The sequence below is a fragment of the Jaculus jaculus genome, chromosome 1 (assembly GCF_020740685.1).
Source record: "Jaculus jaculus isolate mJacJac1 chromosome 1, mJacJac1.mat.Y.cur, whole genome shotgun sequence".
NCBI classification, from domain to species: domain Eukaryota; kingdom Metazoa; phylum Chordata; class Mammalia; order Rodentia; family Dipodidae; genus Jaculus; species Jaculus jaculus.
Window position 1 is genome coordinate 284453451 of NC_059102.1, and position 18422 is coordinate 284471872.

The following is an 18422-nucleotide window of genomic DNA, read 5'->3' on the forward strand; positions in this document are numbered from 1 at the left end:
AAAAATGATCTGGTTCCCTCCAGGCCGAGCAATTGCACAAGTGTCTGCTGAGTCTGGTCCAGGGAGTAAAGGAAGGTCTTAAAAGGTCAAATGGGGCTGCTACCGTCTCAGGGCCCCAGCTCCGCAACTCCCAGCCCTGTGGCAATTCATAAAACACTCCTCATTCTCTTGCAACCAGTGGTTTAGAAAATGTCCATGCACAGTAGGGGAACTCCTTGAGGGAAGGAAGGTGGCCATCTGGGGCCCTTTGTTGTAGGGGCAGAGGCATGGCGATGGGGAGACATTGAAGGCTCACACGGAAATCTCATAGGTGGTTCCATCCACCCCTGACACTTTCTTGAGTCCTCCCCTTGTGGGACTTACTAAGAGGTGGCTGGCCAGGGGAGGCTGAGCCTATATTCTTTGGCTTCCCATTGGATTTGTGATTTACTGTAGGTGGCTTGAGCTGTACTTCATCTTTGGGTGTCAATACTGGCTGCAATGCAGCTTCCTCTGTCTCAAGGACACCAGGTGAAGCTTTTTGGCTGCTGTAAGACGTTGACTGGCCCAGATACGGGGCAGTTGGGCCTGGTTCAGGTGACCCTAGTCCTCGGCTCCTTAGCCCATCTCATTTGCCAAAATGGGGAACAGCTGGGCGTCCCAGTGGAGTCTTGCCCAAGGGCGATGTCTTCGAGTCAACTGAGGAGGAGCTAGTACGAGGGCCATGGCCTGAGCCTGGAGTTGACTGAAGGCCCGAGCCCCCAAGCCTGGTGCTTCCTCATGGCCTGCAAGTGGGGGTGACTGTCGTAGCAGCTTCTCTCGTTCCTGAAGCGAGGCCACAATGTGGCATGACAGATGGTCGTAAGGGACTGGTGAGGGCTCCCGGTGTGTTGGACTTGTTGGCACCAAACATGGGTGCCGCTCAGCTTCCCGTTGCTGGGCCAGCCGGGCTGAGAGGAAGGGAGAATATGCTAGAGGTGGATCTGGCTCGGGGCTGTCTGCGGGAGTGGGCAGACCGTCCTAGCTCTGGCCTCCATTGCGGGTCTGATTGGCCAGGCTCTTGTAGCCGGTGGGAGAGGCGCCCTCTGATCCAACAGACTGCACTGGACCAGCTCAAAACCTGAGCCCTGGGCTGATGAGGCTGGGGGAGCGTGAGCTTCTGCATGGATAGTGGATCAAAATGAAAACTTTTGCCAAAGATGGGAGACCGGAAGCTCTCTGGTTCCAAGCTGTGCAAATGAGGACTGAGGCGCAGCGGCTGATGCTCTGCTGCTACTGTAACCTGGCCGACCCTTGTACATGGTTGGTGGGGGGAGCGGGGCCGTCCTTCCCCAGAAGGCTTCCACCCTCATTAGTAGCCAGGCTTAGGTGCGTTCACAGCCCTGTGTAACCGCTCAGGTCCGGCTCAGGAGGAGGTGGAGGTTCTGCATCTGCAGACTGGCCCTCTGTTATCTCTAGGCTTCCTTTAGACTTAGTTCTCCTCTGTTCTCCCTGGATGCCGTTATCCGTGATCTTCACAGTTACCTGCCCTTCTCACACTTCTGCTCGAAGGAAAGGAGGTCTGATTACAATTGTCTTCTCTTTATATGGTCTCCCCAAACACCTGGGTGCTGGAGAACTGCAAAGAGCACGGCTGACGTTGTTACAGCAGCCATTGGTGAAGAGGTTTACACCTCCTCGGAACTTACCGTAACCTGTTCGTTGGTTGCACGTCCCCGAGCCACCAGCATCACGTGAAATCCTGTGAGGACAGCTACCAGGATAAAGAGAAAGCCAGAACACACACACACACACACACACACACACACACACACACACACACACACACACACACACAGCTGCCCTTGTGCAGACCCCTGAGAGTTCCTCAGTGTGATAGAGGACATAGAGGAGGCCAAAGCCGAACGCACCCATGATGTGGGCTGTCAGGGAAAGGGAGAATAGGAAGAAACGATAGTTCCCGCTACAAATACAGTTGTTCATCCAAGGGCAGTGATGATCAAAGTCCTCCACACACTTGTCACAGACACTGGACTGGGAACATCTGGGAGGCTGATAGAAATGGCAGGTGGCCAAAGGCCAGTGGTAAGACCCTATTGCTGAAGACTCCATACACAGCTGACACGTAAAATGGAATGGCATGCCTGGAAGCCAGGAGATAAGTCCCCAGACAGTCAGCGTGTCTAGTGCCAGAAGGTGCTACATGGGCCACTGGGGGAAATGACCAATATCTGTCCAAGCAACTCATTGTCTAACCTAATTAGCAACAAATAACCTGATGTGATGCCCACACAAGTGCAATAGTGGCACACAGCCATGGTGGGAAACCAACTGCTCTTGATTTGGCTAACTGATCCCCTCAGTGGTACGAGACCCATAGCTGGAGCTGGGAAACAAGTCAGAACCATACTCAAACACAAGCCCACTCTCCAATATCAAGCTACCATCAATCATGGGGTACAAGAGGGCCTACACCTATCAAACTCTCTATCAAAAAAGTAAGTGTTATCTCAATTTTCTGGGTGCTAACTTACTCTCCGTTGGAGAATCTGCTTCTCTTTTTCAGATAGATGCAGATCCTAAGGAGAGAGCTGCCCCAACATACCTCAAAAGGGGCCCAACTGAAACTAAGGACAATTGGCGAAACAAGCAAGGGTAATGTTTTCCTGATGAACCGGATACCAGCACAAAGGGGAAGGAGACCAACACAGAGAAAAATCAACTCCTACCAAATCAGAGAGCCAGAGCCTCAGAGGCCCCCAACACCTCAGCACTGAAGCAGACCAAAAATGAACCCAACATGGCTCAGGGAAATTTTGCGGAAGATGGGGTGGAAAGAATGTCAGAGTCACATGTTGGGTCATGATTTGCAGAGACATTTATCATACCCATAACTGTGGGCTAACTCCACAATGCACAACCCATTTACATCAACAAGGAGGGTCCAATGGCAGGGGGTAGATCATAGATGAACCTAAACAATGGTACCAAACTGCCTGTATTTGCTGAAAAGAAAACTAATAAATTTTTTTAAAAAAGAAAGAAATGGCAGGTGGCACACCATTTCATGTCACTTGAATGCCTTTGATCTCTAATGTTTTGTGAAGAGGAGCTTGGAAATCGTCTTCTCTGTCTTCACCCTCCTCAGCTAGAGGGAAAATTCCTGGGTCCATGAAGGTGGACATGCTGAAGTTGGCCAGCCCAAAGAGAAGCATGGCCTCATTGTAGATGAGCAGTGCAGGGGACAGACAGGCTTAGTGCTGGACACGTGGAGGCAAAGAAGAGTGTTGTAGCTCCCACTAGGAAGATGGCAGCTGCTGAGACGCATAAATAATAAAAAATAAATAAAATAGTAAAATATAATAATAAAAATAATAAAATAATAAATAAACAAACAAATAAATATAAATGGCCTCCATTTCCTATAGAGTTCAGACAAAACTAAAGGAAAATATAAAATCCTTGAGGCCACGTTCTTCCCAACAAGCAGAATAAGATGAATAAATTCCACTTGATAGCTTCAATGATCATTGTGGGTAACAGGAACATCCTAAAGATGTCCCTGTTTCTAGGTGAGTCAAAGCCTCTGATGTTCTTCCTCAGTCTTGGGCTTCCTTTATGCAGAGTTCAACCAGGTTATGGTTTTCCTCCCGGCCAAGTACCCATCACAGCTGCTGTCGCTGCCTCTGCCACCTGCCAGCGGTGTCCTCAGGCCTCTGAGGGGCAGTGCGCCCCCCACACCACGCTCCATGCCCGCCCCACGCTAGTGTGCTCCCGACCGGCAATACTCCTCAATCACATTTTCTGAAATCCAGGCAAGTTCTTGAAAATCAATCAGTAACAAATATTTAATGAATAAAACAAGTATGTTTTTAGATTGAAATATCCAATTAAAATTCATAAAACTGGGCTGGAGAGATGGCTTAGCGGTTAAGCGCTTGCCTGTGAAGCCTAAGGACCCCGGTTCGAGGCTGGGTTCCCCAGGTCCCACGTTATCCAGATGCACAATGGGGCGCACGCGTCTGGAGCTCGTTTGCAGAGGCTGGAAGCCCTGGCGCGCCCATTCTCTCTCTCTCCCTCTATCGGTCTTTCTCTCTGTGTCTGTCTCTCTCAAATAAATAAATAAATAAAAATTTTTAAAAAAACTCATAAAACTAAAATCAACTAAGAAATGTTGTGGACTGAGATACAGCTCTGTAAAATTCATAAAGGCAATATTCTTATACCCAGGAAGACCTAGCTTAGATTTATAATTTTAATATTACCTCAAAACATTATATATTTAAGCACTAAAGATAGACACAAAACATAATAATTTAACATTCATTGGTTAGAATTACACATAAAAGGAGACAAACTGGTTAGATATCAATTTTTTTTGTTTTGTTTTTCAAGGTAGGGTCTCACTCTAGCCCAGGCTGACTTGAAATTTACTATGTAGCCTCAGGGCGGCCTTGAGCTCACAGGGAACCCCCTACCTCTACCTCCAAGTGCTGGGATTAAGGTCCTGCACCACCACCATGCCAGCTTCAATTTTTTTTTTTATTTTCAAAAAGATTCAGAACAGGTGACACAGAAGAAAGCTACCCCTACCTGCATTCAACATTTAACTTAGCATCCAGGTGACAGAAAGATGATTTTAAGTAGTACAGACAGAAGGGCTGGAGGAATGTCTTAGTGGTTAAGGCTCTTGCCTGTAAAGCAAGAGGACCCAGGTTCAATTCCCCAGGACCAACTTTAGCCAGATGCACATGGGGGCACATACATCTGGAATTCGTATGCAGTGACTGGAAACCCTGGCATGCCCATTCTCTCTCTCTCTCTCTCTCTCTCTCTCTCTCTCTCTCTATCTCTCTCTCTTTCTCTCACTCACTCTAATAAATAAGAAGAGGCAGAGAATGGCACCTCTGTATTTTTCCTGGATGTTTGGCCTCTATGGACGACATCAGCTTCTGTCTGCTTTGGACACAACAATCTACCTCCTCAAACTTCCTGTTCTTTCTCCTACATAGCAGAGGACTTCTGGGTGAGGTGGCAGCATAGGAGCCATGCCAACCTAGCCTAGGGAGGGATTTAAGCCAAACAATAGCAAAATATAGTTTTCTTCTGAAAAGTGAAGGAGCACAGGTTATTCTTAGACTCACCAGAAAATCAAGAGAGACCAAGATCCACCAGAAAGGAGGAAAATAGCCAGAATCCTACTGATGCTCTTGCTGCCTACCAATCTACATGATCTGCACACCTGCCTGGTACTGCCCGCCAGGCATGCCAAGCAGCAGCAGCAGCAGAAACCAAACAAGGGGATTTTCCAACCTCATCAGCTTCCTTAAATAGTGCAGACATTAGAAAAGATAAATCCAGCTGGGCATGGTGGCGCACGCCTTTAATCCCAGCATTCGGGAGGCAGAGGTAGGAGGATTGCCGAGAGTTCAAGGCCACCCTGAGAATACAGACTGATTTCCAGGTCAGCCTGAGCTAGAGTGAGACCCTACCTTAGAAAAAAAAAAAAGAAAAGAAATATAAAAGATAAATCCAAACTTTCAAGCCACTCACATATGTGAATGTCAAAGGAAAAGTAATCTTAGAAAATCAAAATCATTATAAGTGAGAAAGGTTAGCAAGTTTGTGGCTACAGTGGTAAAGTTTAAAATGTCAAGTTAAAATCCTTATGTCAGTATTAAAAACTATGTGTTTTTAACAACTGTACCAAGATATAATTGAATAGAGAGAACTGACATATTTAATATGTGTGATTTGTGACATCAGCACCACAATCAAGGTAAGAGAAACATCTATCACTGCTCAAAGTTGTCTTGTGTCTTTCTGTTTAGGTAACAACAATCCTTAGCCTAAGAGCTACCAATTTAACAATGTAGAAGTGCATGACACTGTGTTGTTCTGTAGATAACCTGTTGTATGGCACATCAACTGGAGTTATATTCACTCAATGCAACTGAAACTTTATATTTATTAGATAACCCTGTTCCTCCCAGCTAACACTCACTACAACCACAACTATATTCTGAGTCTGACTAGTATAGATGCCTTATACAAGTAGAACACTTTGAAAAATATGTATTCACTTAAACCATAGTCAGAACAGGGGGAAAGTCATGAAAATACAAGGGGGTTGTTAGATAAGAAATGAGGATCAAGGTAAGAGGGTGTGAGTGAGTAATGGGGAGATAAATATGCTCCAAGTACCTTATATGAATGTATAAAAATCTCACAATACAGCCCACTGTGCTATACAAGTAACATACACTGATACAAACAAAATGCAAAACACTTAGAAGGGCTAGCGAGAGAGCTTAAGCAGTAAAATGCTTCCTTCACAAGCATGAGGACCTTAGTTTAGCCCTCAGTCCTCACATAGAATGCTGAGCATGGAGGCACACACCAACATTCCCACTGCTGGGGAGTCAGAGGCAGGAGGTTCCATAAGGCTCTCTGGACAGCTAGTCAAGCTTAATTGGTAAGCTCTAGGCAAATAAGAGATTTTGTCTTAAAGGAGATAGATGGTTTTCCTAAGGATGACACCCTGATTGTCCACTGGCCTTCACATGCATACATGCTCACAAACATGAGCATGCATAAACACATGCATGCACATCACAGAGAAAAAAAATTTTACAATGTGAAGACACTATGAATAAATTAAAACTATTGAAGACAAAACTATCTCAAGGATGCAAATAAATGATAAGCTGTTCATGGGTTGTAATAACAAATTTAGACAGATGTCAATACTAGGTATATTGATACATAGATTCAAATTCTGATTGGCTAGAGAGACAGATCAGTGTACAAACTGCTTGCTGCATAAGATAATTCCTCAAATAAGGTGGAAGAGAAAACTGACACGAGACTTCTCTCACCGTCATGCTCGTTTGAATATTGCTCACACTCTCAAACATATGCAAACACATATACATATGAAAGACTAAAAAATATCATCTAAAGCCAAGTGTGGTGGCACAGGCTTTTAATCCCAGTGCCTGGGAGACAGAGGTAGGAGGATCCCTGTGAGTTCAAGGCCATCCTGGAACTACATAAAGAATTCCAAGTCAACCTGAGCTAGAGTGAGACCCAACTTCAAAAACATATATATATCTTTCTAACTTCATTCTTCTTGATTTGAAATAAATGAGTCTAAAACTTATAAACATAAAGAGCAAGTGTTTACAAATAAATAAAACCAAGATAAAACCTTCATTTTCTATTTTAATTCACATCCTTTATAATTCATGCCAGATTCTTTATATGACACATGCATTAGTTGACACAGTAATAAACTCTGTAAATATGATTATAGGGCTGGAAAGATGGCTCATCCATTAAGACACTTGCCTGCAAAGACTAAGGACCTTGGTTTGATTCCTCAGTACCCACATAAAACCAGATGTACTTTTATGGCACGTATTTATGTCCTTCCCCCTTTCTCCACACCTTTTCCCCTTCTCATGGTCACCTGTTTATCTACCTTTGTAGACTATAGCCTTTCTCATATCCACTAATTTACATATACACAAACATTCAAAGTTAGGATATGTATATGAGGAAGAATATATGTTCTTGTCTTTCTGGGCCTGGGTTACAGCATACTCTTTTCCTGCTTCATACATTTTCCTGAAAAATTCATAGTTTCATTTTTTTTCTTTATTGCTGAACAAAATTCCATTGTGTGTATGTACTACATTTTCATCAGCCAGTCATCAATTTGTGAACATTTCTAACTCCATTTCCTAGCTATTGTGAATGGGTAGTAATGACTATGTATGTGCAAGTATCTTTGTAGTAAAGTACACCCCTACAATGACTGGCTGCTGCTCTCAATCCCATGGTGAATATCAGCAATCCCACCAATGAGGGCCCTCAGTGGAATGGGGGAGGGAGGAGGGAAATGACTGCACCAACATCATGATGTGTCCATACAAATGACCTCAGCAGCATTTGTTGTCATTTTTCTCTTGAAGGTAACCATTCTGACTGAAGTGAGATTAATTTTAATTTTATTTTCATGATAGCTAAGGATGTTGTTTTTTAATATCAGAAATTTATCCATTTCATCTAGGTTCTCAAATTAATTTGGAATATAGTTTTTCAGAGTATTCCCTAAAGATCTTCTGGCTGTCATTGAAGTTCCCTTATGCCATACGCTGGTCTGTCTCCTATCAGAGTCAGTTGACATGGGTAGAGCATCAGGGCCTCAATTCTGGCTGTGTGCCAGTGCTTTCTCTCATTGGCCTGGGTTATAAAATCTTTTTCACCACTAGAAAAAAACCTATTTTAGCAATATAGGGTGTTGCAGTCGGCTCTGTGTTGTTGCACAAAGAACCCAACCAAAGCAGCTTATGGGAGGAAAGGGTTTATTTTGGTTTACAGAATCGAGAGGAATCTCCATGATGGCAGGGAAAAATTATGGCATAAGAAGAAGGTAGATATCACCTCCTGGCCAATATCAGGCGGACAACAGCAGCAGTAGAGTGTGCCAAACTCTGGCAAAGCAAAACTGGCTATAATGCCAATATGCCTGTCCCCACAATACACTGTCTCCAGGAGGCTCTAATTCCCAAATTTCCAACAGCTGGGGAACTCACATGCAGCACACCTAAGTTTATGAGGAACATCTGAATCAAACTATCACATTCCGCCCCATAAACTGATAACCATACATGACATAAATTGCAATGCATTCGGTCCAACTTTGAAAGTCCCCATAGATTTTATCAATCCCAATGATGTTCAAACATCCCCATAAAGCAAGGCAAAGCTCTTTCTCACCCTCATAAGCCAAACCTCACAGCTCATAGTTCTTACTGCATTCAGGTCTTTCAACTCTGACCAGAATAGTCCATCAAGCTGCACTTTAGCACTATAAGGTATCTCTTAGGCCAAGGTTTCAAATCCTCCCTCTTTCCTCCTGCAAATCAGTTCTAAAAGGCCAAAGCAATGGAATCATGTTTCTAGCAGTAACATCCCCATTCTCAGCACCAGCTTTAACAGTTGCAGTCAGCTCTGCATTGTTGCACAAAGAACCCAACCAAAAGCAGCCTATATGATAAAAAAGTTTATTTTGGCTTATAGATTCAAGAAGAAGCTCCATGATTGCAGGAAAAAATGATGGCATGAGCAGAGGGTGGACATTACCTCATGGCAAACTTCATGGACAACAGCAGCAGGAAAGTATGCCAAACACTGGTAAAGGAAAGTTGGCTATAACACACATAAGCCTGCCCCCAACAATACTTCACATCTAGGAGGATCCATTTTCCAAATAGGCACCAGCTGGGGACCTAGCATTTAGAACACATAAGTTTATGGGGGATACCTGAATCAAACTACTACACAGGGATATCCTGATATTAAGAACTATCTTTTGGTCAACTGGAAGCTTTGAAGACAGTAAATTGCCAGCATTCTCCTTAAAAAGAGAACCCACCCCCCCAGCATTTCCTGGCTTTGAAAGATAAGGCTTCCATCCAAAAGAGAAACCATACACCTCTACTAACTGCATTGACCTAGCTCCTGCTAGACTAGCTTCTCTTACATTTGACTAACAAGGAAAATATCAGAAGACCTTCCTTATTCACAGAACTAAAGATGAACATAGAATGACCAGGACTTGTCATGCTAAGAATTAAATTCCATAATTTAAATAATTAAAATTTTATTTGCATATCTGAAGAGTAAGCTTTAAGAAAAAATTTAGCACAGAAGTTATGGCATGTAACTGATGAGATATTACTAGAAAACAGTTTATTTATTAATTAGTTTTGTACTCAGTGAATACAGTCAAGTTGGTACCATTGTTAGGCTCATCCATGTCCTATCCCCTCCCCCAGCCCCTCCTTGTTGAGGTATATGGGTCATGTATTGTGGAGTTAGCCCACAGTTTTGGGTAGGAGAAATGTCTCTGCGTATCATGACCAAACGTGTGGCTTTGACTTGCTTTCCTCCCCTTCTTCTGCAAAATTTCCCTGAGCCCTATTGGGTCCATTTTTGGTCTGCTCCAGTGATGAGGTATTGGGGGCCACTAGGTCTCTGGATATCTGATTTGGTAGGAGTTGATTATTCTCTGTGTCAATCTCCTTCACCCTTGTGCTGGTAGCCAGTTCACCAATAAAACAGCACCCTTGCTTGCTTTACCAATTATTCTTAGTTTCAGCTGGGGCCCTTTTGAGGTATGATGGGGTGGTTCTCTCCTTAGGATCTGCGTCTATCTGAAAAAGAGAAGCAGATTCTCCAAAAGAGAGTAAAGTTAGCACCAGACAAATGGGATAACCCTTATTTTTTTATAGAGAATTTAATAGGTGTAGGCCCTCTTGTAGTAGAAAAAAGTTTTAAAATAATATTTAGGCTCTGAAAGGATTATGGATTTAACATATATTTGAGCCTCAGTGCTACCATAAGCACCCAATAATGCTATTTAAAACATTGCACTGCATCCAAATAAATAACTGATCTTCACATAAAAGCAAGTTCTCATAATTCAAAATTCTCATAATTCAAAATAAAATAGAATAGACAACACAGATGAAATCACAACACTCCACAGTGGGTTGAGCCCTGCAGGCAGAGAAGTTGAGGATCAAGCCCATGGAGGACAGAAGTGGTTGAGACAGTTAAAACATAGGGGCAGTGTCCAAGACAAATCCAGAACATTGAAGGAGCAAGTGCAAGGAACCTAGACCACTGACCCAGGCATTGAGGAAGCCTTCTATTCACCCAGAAATAAGGCTTGAGGACAAAGTTTCTCTATAGAAGAGTGACAATTGAATGCAGAGTTTTCATTAAAAGTTATACCTTCAGGATGACAATGTGTCTTCCATATAGTAAGGAAAATCAAGTTTCAGTTTAGATGTATATACCTAAATAAATTACTACTCAAGAATAAGATTGTAAAGAAGAATGTTTAATAGAAAAGTAGGTCTACAAATGACTGATATATTCTGAAATAAAAGATGTCCTTTGAAACTAGACATGGTAGCTCACACCTTAAATTCCAGCCCTTGGACAGCTAAGGTAGAAGGATTGCACTGAGTTTAAGGTCAGCCTGGGTCACAATGAGGAGAGACTCAAATTACATAAAACCTATTAATCTTTACTGAGTGTCTCATGCCCCATCATGCTAATGGATATGAGAAGGTTCATCAGTCACCAGAGGGCTTTGTAACCTGCTAATCTCTGTTTTGCTCTACTTCCTAAAGATTGAAGTCTTACATATAGGACAAGAAAGATATTCAACACTGCATATTAACATTATCACATATTATCACCAGACTTTTATAAAAATACTCATTATTCCCATTTCACGGGTGAGAACAGATATGAGCCACTGAAAGTATTTGTGACTAATCTACACTGAGTCCTGAACATAGGATCAACAAAGGCAGACAAGCAAAGAATCAAGGGTCTACCAATTCCTGCTCTCAGGATTGCTACCACAGAGCCACTACCCCGGGACTTACCCCTACCCCAGTACCTGGCAAAGAAGTTAATCAATTAATCTTAGTTCTTGAATTTCTTTTATTCTTGAGATGAAATGCAATGTCCATAAATCTTTTTTCATATGCCAAAACTTTTTGACTAGTCCTATCATAAATTCAAGACATACCTAGACAACACATGTCTGCTGCTCCTTCTCACAGTAGTTGAAAACCCTTATTAGTGCTGACACTAAGCTTGTAGCACTTCTGTCTGTGCAATCTCATTCATTGCAGGGCAAGTTCCTGCTCACTGCATGTCAGCAGCTCAGTAATAGACAAATCACATGCAATAGGTATTGTTAATCTGGGTTTGTCTACTCACTCTGGAAAACACTGCAACAAGGAGCTGAGCTAGAAGCAGAAAGTATTACCGGCAGTCACTGGGTAATTCCAGATTCTAGACATTTGATTCAAAGACTTGGAAAATAATCTCAGAAAGTAAAGCAGCAAGGAAGTGTGTAAGAGAATAAAGCAAACATGCAAAAAAAAAAAAAGTTGAGTGTTGAGGGTTGGATACACTGCAAGAAAGCAGCAGGCTCCTTGAGCTAAACTGCTCAAGAGCAACTGGTAACTATTTGGGCCTTTTTTATAATGTGCTCTCTAGAAGAGCTGGTTACTATGAGGTATAGTTTAATGCTTCTCTTTGACTCACTATTTGAGTTATATAATATTTCCTCTACCACACATATACCTTCCATTGACACATCTTATATTAATCATTTGTTCATTCCTAGGAAGATAGGTAAGAGACTCCCCCTAAATCTTCACTAAGAGGACACAGTTTGACTTGCTGTGCATGAACCCAATACCAGCCCAAGCTGGAAAGCCTTCCCTGTCTTCTAGTCCTCATATATCTTCTAAAGGGTGTTAACCAAAGTTTCTAGGCAGTGAGTCTTATTCCATCATTCAAAGCAAACTATAGGTACATGCAGCTCAGTACAGGTCGGGCACCCAGGTTGCCAACAGGTGGCTAGAAGCATTGTTAGGAAGACAGTATGTTCATTACACAAACCAAGTGGTGTCCCACATTACTAAGCTCCACTCCTCATGCTGGTCTTCCTCAAAAGGCTTGAGATCTAGTCTCAGTTCTCACATCTGAACATATACAGCAAAGATAAATAACTGATAGGCCAAAGAATGATTATTCTGCACTCAGAATGAGTGGAATGTCACCTCCTTGATCTTGACCTATTAATGAAAAGGAAAAGGGATAGTTTGTAAACAGTTGTTAAAGAACTTACTAGAAGAAAAGTCCATGCCTATCTATTATAAATATAAATCAGAATAAGAAAAGTAATTATATTTGATACAATATACTGGTTTACTGTAGTTTTATATTTTTATAAAGCTCTTTCAAGCCAAAAGTAGTTATAAAAAGAATTTCTCAACTCCTTAGCTTCTATCTTATCTTAAAAATGCCATATGGCAGCAACTAAGATAACATGTAGGAAGCCCTCAGAACAAAATCTACCTGTCACAACAAATGTTGCTACTCTCCCCAAACCTTCACAGGGAATATATTCATCATTTGTTGAAGACAGACCACTCAATCAGAAACAATTCATAAAGCCAGGAACATGAAATCAACTTTCTTCCATCATAAATGCCACAAGGAAACTAAATATTAACCTTAGTGTTTATTATTAACACAGAGTCATCACTTGCAAATAATATCAGTTTCAGTTTTAATAAAATATATACATAACTCAACATCCAAATCAAGGCAAGGGGAGGTTCTAAAACCTATAGCAATGTGGAAAAAGGAAAATCAACAGGAAAGATACAACAAAGCATGTGTCATGTCTTTTTTTTAATCAGACAACTACAATTGGTAAAAGTCTAAAAGATGTGTCTTTGATTTCACACATTAAAAGAAAACTAATTTGTGTAATAAAGGAAGTTAAAAGGCATGCAAAAGCTTCTAAGATGGAAAAATAAATTTTGTGCCTCCTCAGAGACTGAGCAGAGGGAATATAAAAAAGCAAGCATCAAGCCATCCAAATGATACAAAACATGGAATATCACTTTTCATGGGCTCCAGGGATGAAAGGAAGTGATCTATGGGGTCATCTTCCAGGAACTGAGTACAATCTTCTGCATGATCTCCACCGCAATGTTTTCACTAACACAAAATCAGAGAAGGTTGTTTCTAATGGTATTATACAAGTTCTTCAACTTTTCACATAAAGGTCCAAGTTCCAAGTTTAATGACTATTCATTTCTTCCATGTTCAGGATAAGATCCCAACAACTCATGAGCTTCCCTCAATTATAACCCAAAAATAATTTTCAAGAGTTTATAAGTTGCAGAGATACTACCAGTTCTTCAGAGGATGGAAGAAATAAAACAAATAAAATAGAATTTCAGCCCCTTTCACTCTAGTAAGCAGAAAGGTTGCCACAAGTAGCTGAAAGGGTAGAAAATGAGGATTCCTATTGCCATTGTGAAGCATGCCTGTCAAGGAGCAGTGTCATGCCTTCAGAAGCTACATCTCACTTCCATTATTGTATTGAGCATCACATGGAAGCAGAGGTACTAAATGACACCCAGTCACCTGACCACTACTTGGCACAATTAGGCAAACATCTACAAGTCTCATTTTCAAATAAACAATATATTATTCATAGAACTAAGGAGTTAAAGCAAAATTCTGGTGAGGACAAATTAGTAATTAGGTGAAGGTAACATAAGAAATAAAAAAATAATTCACACAGGTTCACTGCTGGATGGCCAGGGAGGGACAATCCATGCACAGACAGAAGGCAAGAAATGTTTTCACGCAGTAGGTTCTGAGATTGGACATCAAGACTATAAATGTATTTTACAATCTGCAAAGGACAGGAGGAGGAAGCCATCCTCTGGGGAAAAAGAAGACACGTGAAGATGTGAAAATAGACACAAGAATTTTTTGAATGCACCAAATACATCTATTTCCCCCGGCAAAGTCCACAGGTTCCCAGGCAAAAGTGGGGTTATACCCTGATCAAAAGCATTAGAACCTTTATGACTATTAATGTAACATCCATGCGTAAGACAGCTACACTAGAAAGAGAAGGAAATATGGTAATGTAGGTCTTCCATCCTTCAGGAATACTGATGAAGAAAGCCCAGACCCAGGCTAAACTACAACTTGGTTAGAAATTACTTGGTTAAAACACCACTAAAGAGTCAGAAAAGGAAATTGTCATAATGTTCTAAGTGACTGGAAGGAAGGAGGAAAAGAATCACAACTGCAGCTGGAGTTTGACACAGCATCTGGGAAGCAGGGAAGAGATGCTCAGCAGCTCCAAGTCCTCCCTTCCTCCCCACCCCACAGCTTGGTTTGGTTATTGAGTACACAAGGATATATTTCTTCTTCAGACAGCTCAAGAGAGGAGCTCAAAGCTGGTACTTTTCTTAACATTCACAGTTATGCCTTCAAAAAACCAATGCCAGAAAGCATTAGGCACTAACGGAATTCAGCTGCATGTGGGGAATGAAGTGGTTTCAATGTGGCAAAACCCTACATAGGCAGGACATGGGTCAAAATGCACACCAATTATTATGGCTACTTGGGTACTGAATTGGAAAGAATCAGAAAGATAGACAGTAGGAAGGAAGGGGACAGTAATATTTCCATGAAGAAAAGAAGCAGTACCTTGGTAACTGTGATACCAAAATAGGATAAGGAATCAGTGTTGAGTTCATTAAAGATTTGACCTTTCACAAGGCATATGCCTGTAATCCCAAAACTTGGAAAGTAAAAACAGGAAGATCAGGAATACACAGACAGCCGCAGCTACATAATGAGTTCAAGGTCAGCCTAGGCTACGTGTAACTGTATCTCAAATATATATATATCAAGCTGGGCATGGTGGCACGCATTTTGAATCCCAGTACTCAAGAGGCAGAGATAGGAAGATCACTATGAGACTATATAGTGAATTCCAGGTCAGCCTAGGTTACTGCAGGACTCTACCTCAAAAATAAAAATTAAAAATTAAAAAAGCAAAAAGGGAAGTCTTTTCACTGATAGATTAACAAAAGGCTTTTAATCCAGTCACATGATGACCTCATATGTATGGGAGAGTTATTTCTTATTGGCTAGGCTTGTGTAATATGATAGTGTAGTGACTTATACCTTATTAATTGATTTTAAGTAGTGCTCAACTTCCCTTCCAAAGTAAAAGTGCTGGTTAGTATTCCAAGAAGATAAACATAGAAGGAGGAAATATCATACTTCAGACTGTACACATAAAAACTAGACTCTTGTTCAGACGAAACTGATGTTTGCATTTAAAAAAAAAATCTTTGCCACTCACAAGCAACTTAAGACAAATGCTCAGAAAAATCCAAAGGGAGATAAGGTCAAAAGCATGTCCAAGGGTGTGGCAGTTTCTGCAGCAGGAAAAGTTAAATTCAAAGTTATGGGAAAAATCAAGAGGACTGTTTTACATTAATGAAAGTATAATCTATAAAAATGTTATGTCCTGATCACCTCATAACACATGTGCTATCTTTAAAGCAAATAATTTTAAAGTTCTGATGGTCTATGGTAACATATGGCCTATGGCCCATATGTAAACACCAAGTAAATGGTCAAAAAAATTACCAGGTAGGGGCTGGAGAGATGGCTTAGCAGTTAATGCTCTTGCCTACAAAGCCAAAGGATCCAGGTTCAACTCCTCAGAACCCACATAAGCCAGATCCACAAGGTAGCACATGTGTCTGGAGTTGGTCTGTAGTGGCTGGATACCCTGGCATGCTCATTCTCTCTCTCTATCTGCCTCTCCTTCACTCTCTCTCAAATAAATAATAAAAATTAATTTTTTTAAAATTATGAAGTAGAGGACCAGAAAATAATCTGGTACTATGAAAATATTGCTATATAATTATCAAGTTGACTTCACAGACACTAAACTTCAATGTCTAACTTTTAAATATTATTTATTTAATTATTTGTAAGCAGAGAGATAGAGAGAAAAGAGACAGTAAAAATGAGAATGGGTACGCCAGGGTCTACAGCCACTGAAAATGAACTCCAGATGCATGTGCCACCTTGCGTATCTTGGTTTACATGGGTACAAAGGAATCAAACCTGCACCCTTAGGCTTCACAAGAAAGCTCTTTAGCCTCTATGCCATCTCTCAAGCCCCCCAATGTCTAATTTTTAATCCTATGCAATTTAATATCATTTTGAGGGCCCAAGAACACTTATAAATATTATTTCATATTATATATATTATAAATATTATTTATAAGTACAATTGCAGCACGACCTCAAGAAGAGATCTACAACAGGATAAAAATAAAAATTCTGTAATTTTATTCATATATATATTCATATATATAATTTCATACTCATATATAATTCAAATATACATAATTTCATAGATATATGAAATAATGACATGCTAGTATAAAATGATATTCCAAACCTAAGCAGATAAATGAATGGATAATTATCTGACCATGTTAGGAAAATGAACTAAATATTCAAGCTAGTCTAATTACAAGAAATACATGTCGTTAATGAGTTATAAATAAGAATTAAGAATAAAATACAAATAGTGAAAATTTACACCGCATCACAAAAAACTTTCTATATAATATAACCCAGACATACTATCTAAGACACGTTTTATGCATTTGGCTACATAAGACCTTAAAGGTTCATCCTCCAATAAAAATCATAAAATTGAGAGGCTATGTAAACTGATATAACTGAAAAATGATGATATAATTAGTATATAAAGAAATATTATTAATAAGCTGCCAACTATCTAGAATAAAATGAGAAACTATATAAAAAGGTAATTCAAAAAAAATGGAAAAACCAAAACCTTGATATAGGTTAATTTATGGAGGAAAATTAAAACAATTCCACTTTAATTTTGTAAAGGAGATTAATTTCATGTCCATTCATAAATAATCAAAGGTATATATCTAATCAAGTTTCTGATGATCATTTCCTCAATATGAACTCAAAGCCATGAAATTAAAACATCCTGTTCACATATTAATTTTAACTTTTCAGTCATCTGGAAAAGTAAATGCAAAATTTGCTTATAAAATAAAAATCATTTCTAAGAAGAAAATATAAGCATTAAACACTGTTTGGGTCAATATTATAGACACCAAATAGTAATTAAAAATAATGTATTCAGGAGGAAGAAGCAAGCGGAGCATGATTCAAGGTCATTCAGGATTACTTAGTAAGATCCAGCCTCACAAAAAAGTCAAATATACTTTTTTATTTTTGAAATAATATAGGTATGTATGCCCATGAATATTCATGTGTGTATATATTCATATGCAAAATATTTGGTAAAAGTAAAATAAGGTACTAGTGATGACTTCTGGTTTGAAAAGTATGATTTTTGATTTTGTTATATTGTCAATTTAAATGGGCACAGGAAAGGAACAATATCCAAAAATGAAGCATCCAAAGTGAAGCTTATGCTTCTGTCTAATAAAAGCTCTTCCTGTCATTCTACCATATTATCAGGCAAAGAGAAGTAAGCAAGTGCCTGGGCTCCAGTGAGACCTTACCTCAAAAAAAACAAAAAACAAAAGTTTATAGTTCAGTTCTCTCTGCTTAAGATATTTAACAATGAACATCATTTTATTATTTGTCCAGCAAACTCATTTTATAAAAGTTGCTTTTTAAAAATGTAAATTACTCAGGAGGGTAAATAAGAGTGAGTACTTAAAGACTGCATGGCTAATTCTGTTGAGGTGCTCTCCACTCACACATCATGATTTTGTTTAGAGATTTCTGCACTTATTTGTTTTTAAATATTTTATTTATTTTTATTTACATGGAAGAGAAAAAGGCAGGAGAAGGAGAGAGAATGGGCATGCCAAGGTCTCTGGCCACTGCAAATGAACTCCAGACACATGTACCACCTTGTGCATCCAGCTTATGTGGGGTCTGGGGAATTGAGTCTGAGTCCTTAGGTTTTGCAAAGAAGG

General features: G+C 40.2%; 1 pseudogene; it reads right to left on the reverse strand.

Moving 5' to 3' along the window:
• Positions 1-291: 291 nt before the first annotated feature.
• Positions 292-3209, reverse strand: LOC101601539 (annotated as a pseudogene).
• Between the last annotated feature and the right edge of the window lie 15213 nt (positions 3210-18422).